We start from the raw sequence: 10,560 nt of genomic DNA on the forward strand, positions 1-10,560 counted from the left end.
CCCAACGTGTGCACTTTATGCAAGAGCAAGGGAAGTTATAAACCCTTTTGGATTGTCCCAGGGTGTGTGTTTCCAGAAAAGGAGCAATGATTTTTCTCACTCTGAATCCTTGCCTTGTGGTGCAGAGTGTATCACACAGATCCTCACAAGATAATAGAAGTCATCTGTGTGTTTGTTGGAGATGGAGGTAACATTCTGTGGTAGTTTACTCTTTCCTCAGCCCAACTCAGATTTCTACTGAATGTTCTGGACACGTTGCTCCTACATTCCAGCTGAGCCAGTCTCGGGCACGTACGTTCTTCCTGGCTGGAGATGGCGTTCACCTGCATCCCTTGCCACCTCTCTCACCTCCAGCCCTGAATTCTGCTTTCACAGGATGTGTGTGACTGGGGGAAGGGGCTGCAATACAGTTTTTTAGAATTTTGTCAGGTTAGGGTTTGGAAAGGTGATCCAAAGAGCTAGAATCTCCTACTATCCCAGCAGGGTGGAGGGCATCCAGGCTTTGAAGTGTGTGTTCTGTAGAGCTGCAACATGGAAGTTGTGTCCAGGTTATTTTTGGACTGTCAGTGAGTTCTGGCGGGACACTAAGCACACAATGGGGGACAAGATGTGTGGGTGCTGACTGTCCCCAAGAGAGGGGGTTCCTGCTCTGTGTCTTTTGTCAGAGACACAGAATAAACTCTTCCCCACGATGAGATTTCTACAGGTGGGGCCGAGGGAAACCCTGTGACTTTCAAAGCAGTGGCATGATTCCTTCCCCAGGGGAGAGTCAGAGGGAAGCCGGCCACCTAAACTCAAGGGACTAGACAAGGAAGCTGGGATGTGGGGAGCTGGAGTGGACACGTTCTCAGTCAATTCTGAACAACTTCCCATGGTGTGGTGTTTCTGGACAGTTGTCAGAATGAAACTTCAGAAGGAGGTCAGAGATAACCTCTGTCTGGACTTTGCTATGTGACGATGTTTCTTATCTTTTTTTTTTTTTTTTTTTTGAGACAAGAGTCTCGCTTTGTTGCCCAGGCTAGAGTAAGTGCCGTGGCGTCAACATTGCTCACAGCAACCTCAGTCTCCTGGGCTCAAGCGATCCTCCTGCCTCAGTCTCCCGAGTAGCTGGAACTATAGGCATGCGCCACCATGCCCGGCTAATTTTTAATATATATTTTCTAGTTGGCCAATTAATTTCTTTCTAGTTTTAGTAGAGACAGGGTCTCACTCTTGCTCGGGCTGATTTGGAACTCCTGACCTTGAGCGATCCTCCCGCCTCGGCCTCCCAGAGAGCTAGGATTACAGGCGTGAGCCACCGCGCCCAGCCTACATTGTTTCTTATCTTGAGGTAACCGCCCAAATAGCTCAGAGAAACATGGAACGAAAGACAGACCAGACATCAGTGTGGGACACAGGTCTCCTACCAGCTCTGAAACATCCCACACCAAATAGTCCAATCACAAATGGAACCCAGATACCAACCTAGGAAAGGGCAGCTCAGAGGTCTCAAGACTGTGGACACAGAACAATGAACAATTCACGGAACTCAGATTCCTCAGAATTTCTTTTTCATTTGAGAATGAGAACACAGACACAAAAAGAGCTCTGAGACATCAGATTCGAAAATACAGACCCACATGCATTTTAGCAACTTCAAAACCTATGAGCCCCATTACCTCACACCCTGGACCCAGAAGCCCACAAAATGTTAGAGCACACACCCTGGGAAGCACACACATAAATAGCGGAGAGGACTGGGACAGGGAACGCAGAGACCTGGGGCACAATGTTACGTGCAACACACACTTAAGAGACCTCACAGTGTGGTACACAAATGTCCATACAGCCCAGAGTTTACAACCTGAGACACAGTGGACCCCTCTAAACATCAGCAACCTCAGTCCCTGGGATGCAGACTTATAACCAGGCCAGAGAGGTCACACTCCGGAAGCAGAGCCCCCAAACAGTCAGATACCTCTTCTCTTTCAATCAAACTGTGTGATATGGAGCCTGAAGAGGCTCCCATATGTCACGTCTTCGACACAGACCCGCAGGAGAGCTCAAGCCCAATTCCTTAAACACAGAGGGAGAACTGCACTGGTACCTCATGTTCTAGACACAGCACCTGAAACAGATCAGACACCTCACACTCTGGGAGAGAGACTCCTAACCAGCCCAGAGAACTGTCACCCTGGACACAAGGCCCCACAGGTCAGAGACCTGATGGCCTGGACAAAGACCAGAAACAGCTCAGAGACCTCATGACCTGTGCCACAGACCTCCAATAGGTCAGAGCTCTCAAGTCTGGACATAGACCCTGCCTGAAACAACTCAGAAATGACATCTTGCCTTATAGACATGCAAAAAGTCACCCGATACAGGACGCATGTCAGGTAGAACCACAGCGAGATACCACCGAGCCTCATGAGTGATAGGCCCCTTCCCTTACCCGAAGCCTATGAAGGAAAGGAAGCGATGGGGTGTGGGGAGAGAATGAGATTTAGGGAGACCATTTCTGGAAATCTTCCATGAGTGAGTGAGACCCTCCCTCAGGCACCTGAGTAACCTCCTTCTCTTCCAGGGGAGGGAAGACCCCAGGTTCTGCCCAGAGGCTGTTTCTGGGCAGTGACTGAGCTGCTCTGGGCCTGGGCCATACTCTGGAGGGAAGGACCTGGTCCTGACACACAGTGGAGCCCTCTACTCATCAAAATGGACATACATTCTAGGTTTGGGGGGGTCCCACTCTGCCCCAGGCCCCAGCTGTCCTTCTGCTGAGGAGCCGCTGCCTTGGGATGGGGAAGGGGAGTCTGCCCGGGTGGAACAGGAGGTTGGGCCTGTGTGGCTCACAGCAGTGCTGGAGGCCACTGGGGCCAGGTGTCCCACAGCCCCATGGACTCCTTGGGGACATCCTATCTGCCTGCCCTGAACAGCACTGCTACATCCCCCTGAGCAAGTGGGGCCAGGAGGCACTGCAGCTATCTGGCTTCCCTCTGCCTCCTCTGCCCTGAATAGGACACCCGCAGATCCTTGAGAGTGAGTGTACCAGAGGCAGATGAAGGGGATGCAGAAGGGGTTTGCGGTATTGTACTGGGGGGTATGTCCCAGCTGCCCCTTCTTCTCATCCTCCTTATGCCTGGGGAAGAGACCTGTCCCCATCTTCTCCATGCCTAATTTGGCTTCACAGGGGACGGGGGCCTGAGGGGCTCTACCTTGCTCTAGGGCTTTGTACAGACTGAAGGAGCACAGACATCTCCCTGCCTCTGTCCCCAACCAGGAGACCTGGGCTAGGACAGGGCTGTTTGCTCATGGGCAAAACCAGCTGCAAGGCTGTGGAACAGGGGATGGAGGCTGTCTTGGGCCTGGCCGGTGGGCCACAGCCTCCTGGGGGACATGCACACCGACCCATCTCTGATGCTCTGGTGGAGGTGCGCTCCCCCAGGACGAAAGGAACCCAGTCTTGCATCTCCCACACTTCCTGCAGAGCTCTGAACACAACACGGTCAGGGCTGAATACATGCCTGGCGAGAAGTTCACTGTATTAGGAACCCACCTGTCTCCTACTTACATGCACTCACCCAAACATCTCCCCCTGTCTAAGGCCTAAAATCCCATGATTTAATCGTTGACTTCTTTTTCCTGAGCAGGTCACTGTCTCCATGGAGGAACCTGGGTTGGGGAAGGGTCACGAGCCCTCTCTGAACTGTCCCTGCCCATTGAGGATGCACAGGTATTCTGGTGGACAGACGCCAGACATTGGCGGTCTTCTCGGTGCACTTGTGAACTGTTACTGGGCTCTGAGATGAATACAATGGGATCTTGTATGGGATTTTTAAGAAAGAGAATGGGCGGATAGAGTAGAAGGCGAAAAAGACCAAATCAGGGATGCCAGTGGCCCGGCAGCATGTTCAGCCTCTTGCTGGTGAGTCTGCCAAGTTCCTGGGCAGGATCCTGAACCCTCCACTTCCAGCTCCAGGTCCACTGTTTTAAGCCCCACCGCTACAACTGCTACCTCCCAGGGTAGCACAGTTGGCTGCCCCCACCAATGAGAATTCTGCCCCTGGAAGATCCGAGCAGGCAGTGCCATCCAGACTGAACAGATTTTAGTGCCGTCCTGACCATCTGCCCTGCTCATCCATCCTGGAACCATTCACTTGCTCCTCTGCCCTCGTCCCTGGCTCCCACTTGAATGTGTAGAGCCGATGGGCTGGGGCCAGAAATGGGAGGATGGTGACCTCAGGAGAGGTGAGGCCTCACCCTGGTCACAGAGGTGTGGATATCCCTGCTGGTGGTGAGCCCCCTGCACCTGGCACACAGTGATTTGTTTTGAAAGACAAGGCTCCCCTTCCCAGTGGTACCACCCAGAGCAGACTGCTTCATCTGGGCATCCCGTGGTACATTCCAGTAGAGCAGGGCACCACCCACCACTCATCCAACCTCTCCCCTCTCCTCATGTCCCCACATTCTCTGGGGACTTGCCCAACAGGGCAGTGTCACAGCTATATCCAATGGGTCATTTCATCCCTAGCTTCCCTCTCTCCCAAAACATCTCAGTGGGTATGGCCTGCATGACCCCAGCTCTCCTCAGTGGCCCATTCCATCTCCTTCCCACTTGTACTAAAATGTTCTAGTAGATCTCGCCAGTCACAGACTGTGAGGATGTTCTGGAGAGCTTTGGGTAGACTCTAGCCTCCTGCCAAGAGCCCCTGCCCTAGGAGTTGCCCTGAGGGTGCCAGCAAAGGGGCATTCATTCCCTGCCCCACATATGGAAGTGTGAACTGGCAGAACATCTTTGCAGCGTTCCGAGGCTGCACCTTTCAGCGTTACTGTTGAGCACCTTCCTCCCTCAGTGGAAAGAGGGACATCTGTCGGCCTTATTCTTTGATTTCTCATCAGCACTTAGAGCAGTGTCAGGCCCAGAGGAGGCGCTCCACTGATGGTGGTTTAAGGAAACCATCCTTTGGAGTAGCAGTTCCACTGCTGAGAAACATTCACACCGGCACAGAGCTGTGTGTACAGTGACAATGGGAGGAAGCACTGGGGGGGAAATGCTAAGTGCCTGTTACTAGCCAACCACCATTGGAAGGTTAAATGACGGCTGAAGTATCCGTATTATGCCCTGGAGCCCCCTCTGGCCTTGACACAGAATGAGGGGAAGCAGTTTGCACTAGCCACGGAGGTTTCCTCGCTGTTCACCGAGAGTAGTGACTAGGAAGTGCTCATACTCGCCCCGTGTGTGTGTGTGTGCACGCATGCCTGTGTGTGCTCACGTGAAGTTTGTAAATTCAGAAAACACGGGCACAGAAGCACCTGAACTGAGTACGATGGTCACCTCTGATGATCATACTGATAGAGTTAAGTTTCATACTGCCTACTATGTCTTCTGATGTAGTCGACTATGCCAGAGTGGCCAAAAATATATCCAATTGTATGTGCTCTTCTTTTTGTAAAAGAGTTTACTTTTTAGAGCTATAACTCATGAACATTAAAACTCACCCTGTGGAGTTGTATAATTCATTCCTTTTTAGTACATTCACAATGTTGGGCAACCATCAACAATATCTAATTCCAGGACATACCCCATAGCATTGGCAGTTCCTCCTCATTCTCCCCATCCCTCAGCCCTTGGCAGTCACTGACCTGCTTTCTGTCTCTATGGATTTGTGCATTCTGGACACTTTAGGTAAATAGGATCATACACTATGTGTTCTCTTGTGTCTGGCTTCTTTCACTTAGCAGAACACGTTCAAGACTCATCCGTGTTGTGGTGTAGCACGTGTCAGTGTTCATTCCTTTTATGGCTGACTAGTATTCCATTATATGCATTTAGCACCACTTTGGTCTATATGTAGTAACTGATGGAGTAACTGATGGAGGTTTGGGTGGTTTGAATTGTTTGGGTGTCATGAATGATGCAGCTGTGAACATTCATGTACAAGTTTTTTGTATGACTGATGTGTTCTGTTCTCCTTGGTATATACCTAGGAGTGGAGTAGCTCTGGTCATACAGTAGCTGTCTGCTTAACTGTTTGAGGAACTGCCGGCCTTCTCCAGGGCAGCCGCATCATTGTGCGTTCCCACCAGCAATGTGGGAGGATTTCAATTATTCCTTATCCTGCCCAATACTTGTTATTTTTCATGATGAAAATTATATCCATACTAATGGATGTGAAGTGGTGCTTCATCATGGTTTCTTTCAATTTTTATTTCCTCAAATGACTACTACTGTTCAGCATGCTTTCATGTGATTATTGCCATTTGTGTGTCTTATCGATAGAAATATCTGTTCAAATGCTTAGCCCATTCTGTGTGTTTGGATTTTTATTTTGGTATGAACACTTAACATGAGATGTACTCTTTTAATCAATCTTAGCCCATTTTTAATTTGGTTGTGTTTTTATTGTTCAGTTTTAAGAGTTTTTTATACATTCTGCATACTAGGCCCTTATCAGATACATGGTTTAGCATTTATTCAGGGAGAAGCAAAATGATATCAGAAGGAAATTTGGAAGTACACAAAGCATTGAATAGAACTGAAAAGGTAAAATTATGGATCAATACAAAATTTGAAAAATACTTTAATCTCTTTAAATGATAATTATTTAAAGCAAGAATAGCACAATGTACCATGGCATTTATCACATATGTAGAAATAAAATGTAAGGCAACCATAGCAGAAAGGGTAAGAAGGAGGAAAGGGAAGTATACAGTTGTAAGATCCTTGTAGCATGCGTAAGGCGGCAGAATAGCATTGTTATCTGTAATGTAATGAGGTAAAAATACATATTGTAAACACTAGAGCAGCCTCTAGAAAAAAACTATAAAGGATGTATAACTAGGAAGCCAATAGTGGAGATAAAATGGAATAAAAAAATGCTCACCTAATTCAAAAGGAGTGAGGAAACAGGAAAACTGAACACAAATAGATGTCATGAATAGAAAGATACAGCCAGACTGTAGGTATAAAAGTGAAGTGTTTATGTACTATGTGTGAATTGTTTAAAAGTATCATTTAAAAGGCTTTGTTTTTCAGATCGGATGAGATTGCAAGACCAAATTCTTTATGCTCAGAAAGAATTCCACTTTAAATATAACTAAATTAATAAACTAAATGTATGCAAAATGCTATGCCCAACAATCCTGACTCAAATGAGAGATGGAGAGGCTAAATTAACATCATACACAGTTTACTTCAGGATGAGGATTTTTACCAAGGACAAAGAGGGATACTATATGATGGTAGGGAGTTCCATTCATTGAGAAGACATAACAATCATGAATGCGTATGCAACTTCAAAATACCCGGACGAAAAACTGATCACCACTAATTCCAGAACATACTCCATACCATTAGCAGCCCTTGCCCCTTCCACCCTCCGCCCCCGCCCTTTGGTATTCACTAATCTACTTTCTGTCTGTCTCTCTTTTTTTCAGAAAACTGACAATGTTTTCTGTCTCAGTAAGTTTACCTATTCTAGACATTTCCTATCAATAGAATCATATAGTATGTGACTTTTGTGTCTGGCTTCTTCACTTAGCATGATCACTTTCAAGTTTCACCATGTTGTAGCATGTATCAGTACTTCATAGCTTTTCTGGCTGAATAATATTCCATCATGGGGATATACCACCGCATTTGGTTTATATATTCATTAGTTGATGGACATTTGGGTTGCCAGTCCTCTTTGGCTATTACAAATAATGCCCTACGAACATTTGTACGAACGCTTTTGTGTGGACTTAGGTTTTCAGTGTTTGGCATATACCTGGGACTGGGGTAGCTGGGTGACACAGTAACCCTACGTTTAACTCTTTGAGGAAATGCCAAATTGTTTTCCAAGCAGCTGCACCATTTTCCATCCCCATCAGCAATGTATGAGGGTTCCATTTTCTCTACATCTTGCCCTAACACCTATTACTTGTCATTTAAAAAAATCATGTCCATACTACTAGGTATGAAGTGGTAATTCATTGTGTTTCCAATTTTTATTTCTCTAATGACTTATGATTTGGGGCATCTTTTCCTGTGCTCTTTGGCCGTTTGTATATCTTCTTTATTCAAATGTCTGTTAAAACGCTTACCCCATTTTTAATTGGAGTTTTTTGTTTATTTTTAGTTTTTGAGAGTTCTTTTAACATTCTGGATACCAGACTGTTTTCAAATACATGATTTACAAATATTTTCTCCCATTCTGTGGGTCATTCTTTCACTTTCTTATGGTGTGCGTTGAGGCAACTTTTTTATTTTGATGAAGTCAGATTTATCTAATTTTTTTCATTTATTGCTTTAGCTTTTAGTGGCATATCTAAGAATCTATTGCTTAATCCAAAGTCAGAAAGATTTATTCCTATGCTCTCTTATAGTAGTTGTAGCTCTTACATTTGCATTTTGATTCATTTTTACTTAATTTTTGTCTGTGGTATGAGATGGGGGCTCAAATTCATTCTTTTATATGTGGATTCCAGTTGTCCCGGCAAGTTTTTATGAAAATTCTTTTTTTGCCTTTTAATTGTCTTGGCTTCTTTGTCCAAAATTAATTCATCATATATGTATGAGTTTATTTCTGGAGTATCAGTTTGATTCCATTGATCCTTACGCCAGTGCTACACTGTCTTCATCACTGTAGCTTTGCATTAAGTTTATTTTAAAGCAGCTATTGATAATACATCTGCATTAAATTTTGAAATTGGAAAGAATGAGTCCTCCAACTTTAGTTTCCTTTTTCAAGATTATTTAGGCTATTTGGGGTCACTGAATTTCCATATGAATTTTAGCATGAGCTTGTCAGTTTCTATGAAAACTGCAGTTGTGATTTTGATAGGGCTTGTACTGAATGTATAGATACCTTTGGGGAGTATTGCCATCTTAACAAATTAAGTCTTCCAATCTATGGACACAGAGTGTCTTTCCATATCTCTAACTTCTTTAAACAATGTTTTATAATTTCCAATGTACAACTCTTAAACTTCCTTGGTTAAATTAACTCCTATGTATTTTTTTTCTTTTGATTCTATTGTACCTGAAATTTTTCTCTTAATTACTTGGATTTTTCATTGCTAGGATATGGAAATATTACCACCCAAAGCAATCTACAGAGTCAGTGCAATCCCTATGAAAATACAAAAGATATTCCTCACAGAAATAGGACCAAAATCTTAAAATATTTGTGGAACTACAAAAGATCCCAAATAACCAAGAGAGTCCTGAGCAAAAAGAACAAAGCTGGAGGAATCACACTACCAGACTTCAAAATATACAACAAAGCTCTCATAACCAAAACTGGCATGGTACCGGCATAAAAGCTGGCACATAGAACAATGAAACAGAATAGAGAGCCCAGAAATTAACCCACGTATCTACAGCCAACTGAATTTTGCCAAAGATGCCAAGAACACTCATTAGGGAAAGGACAGTCTTTCCAATAAATGATGCTAGGAAAACTGGATATCCATATGCAGAAGAATGAAACTAGATCTCTACCTCTCACCCTATACAAAAACCAACTCAAAACAGACCAAAGACCTAAATGTAAGGCCCCAAACTATAAAAGTACTAGAAGAAAACATAGGGGAAGCCAGGCACAGTGGCTCGCACCTGTAATCCTAGTACTTTGGGAGGCCAAGGCAGAAGGATTGCTTGAGGCCAGGAGTTCAAGACCAGCCTGAGCAACATAGCAAGATCCCATCTCTGCAAAAGATAGAAAAATTAGCTGGGTTCGGTGGCACACACCTGTAGTCCCAGCTACTTGGGAGGCTGAAGCAGGGGGATCGCTTGAGCCCAGGAGTTTGCGGTTGCAGTGAGCTATGATGATGCCACTGCACTCTAACCCTGTGTCAAAAAAAGAAAAAGAAAAGAAAACGTAGGGGAAATGCTTCAGGACATTGGGAAATTATTTTATTAATAAGCTCAAAAGCACAGGCAACAAAAGCAAAAATAAGCAAATGACATTATATCGAACTAAAAGGCACAGCAAAGGAAACGAGAGTGAAAGGGCAACCTACAGAATTACAGAAACTACTTGCAAACTATTCATCTGATTAATATACATAATATACAAAGAACTCAAACATCTCAACAGCAAGAAAACAAAAATCCAGTTATAAAATGGGCAAGTGATCTGAACATACATTTCTCAAAAGATAACATATATATGAAACAGGTATATGAAAACAGGCCAACAGGTATATGAAAAAATGTTCAACATCACTAATCATCAGGAAAATGTAAATCAAAACCAGAATGAGGTATCATATCACCCCAATTAGGATGGCTATTATCAAAAAGTCAAAAAATAACAAATGCTGATGAGGATGCAGAGAAAAGGGAACTCTTATATAATGTTGATGGGAATGTAAACTATTAATAGCACAGCCACTATGGAGAACAGTATGGAGGTTCCTCACAAAACTACAAATAGAACTACCATCTGATCCAGCAATCCCACTACTAGGCATTTATCCAAAGGAACGGATATCATTATATTGAAGGGACATCTGCACCCCCATGTTTATTACAACACTATTTACAATAGCCAAGATATGGTATCATCCTAGGGGTCCAACAACAGATGAATGGATAAA

The sequence above is a fragment of the Microcebus murinus genome, unplaced genomic scaffold (genome assembly GCF_040939455.1).
Source record: "Microcebus murinus isolate Inina unplaced genomic scaffold, M.murinus_Inina_mat1.0 scaf008_hap2_Mmur4.0, whole genome shotgun sequence".
Taxonomy (NCBI): Eukaryota; Metazoa; Chordata; class Mammalia; order Primates; family Cheirogaleidae; genus Microcebus; species Microcebus murinus.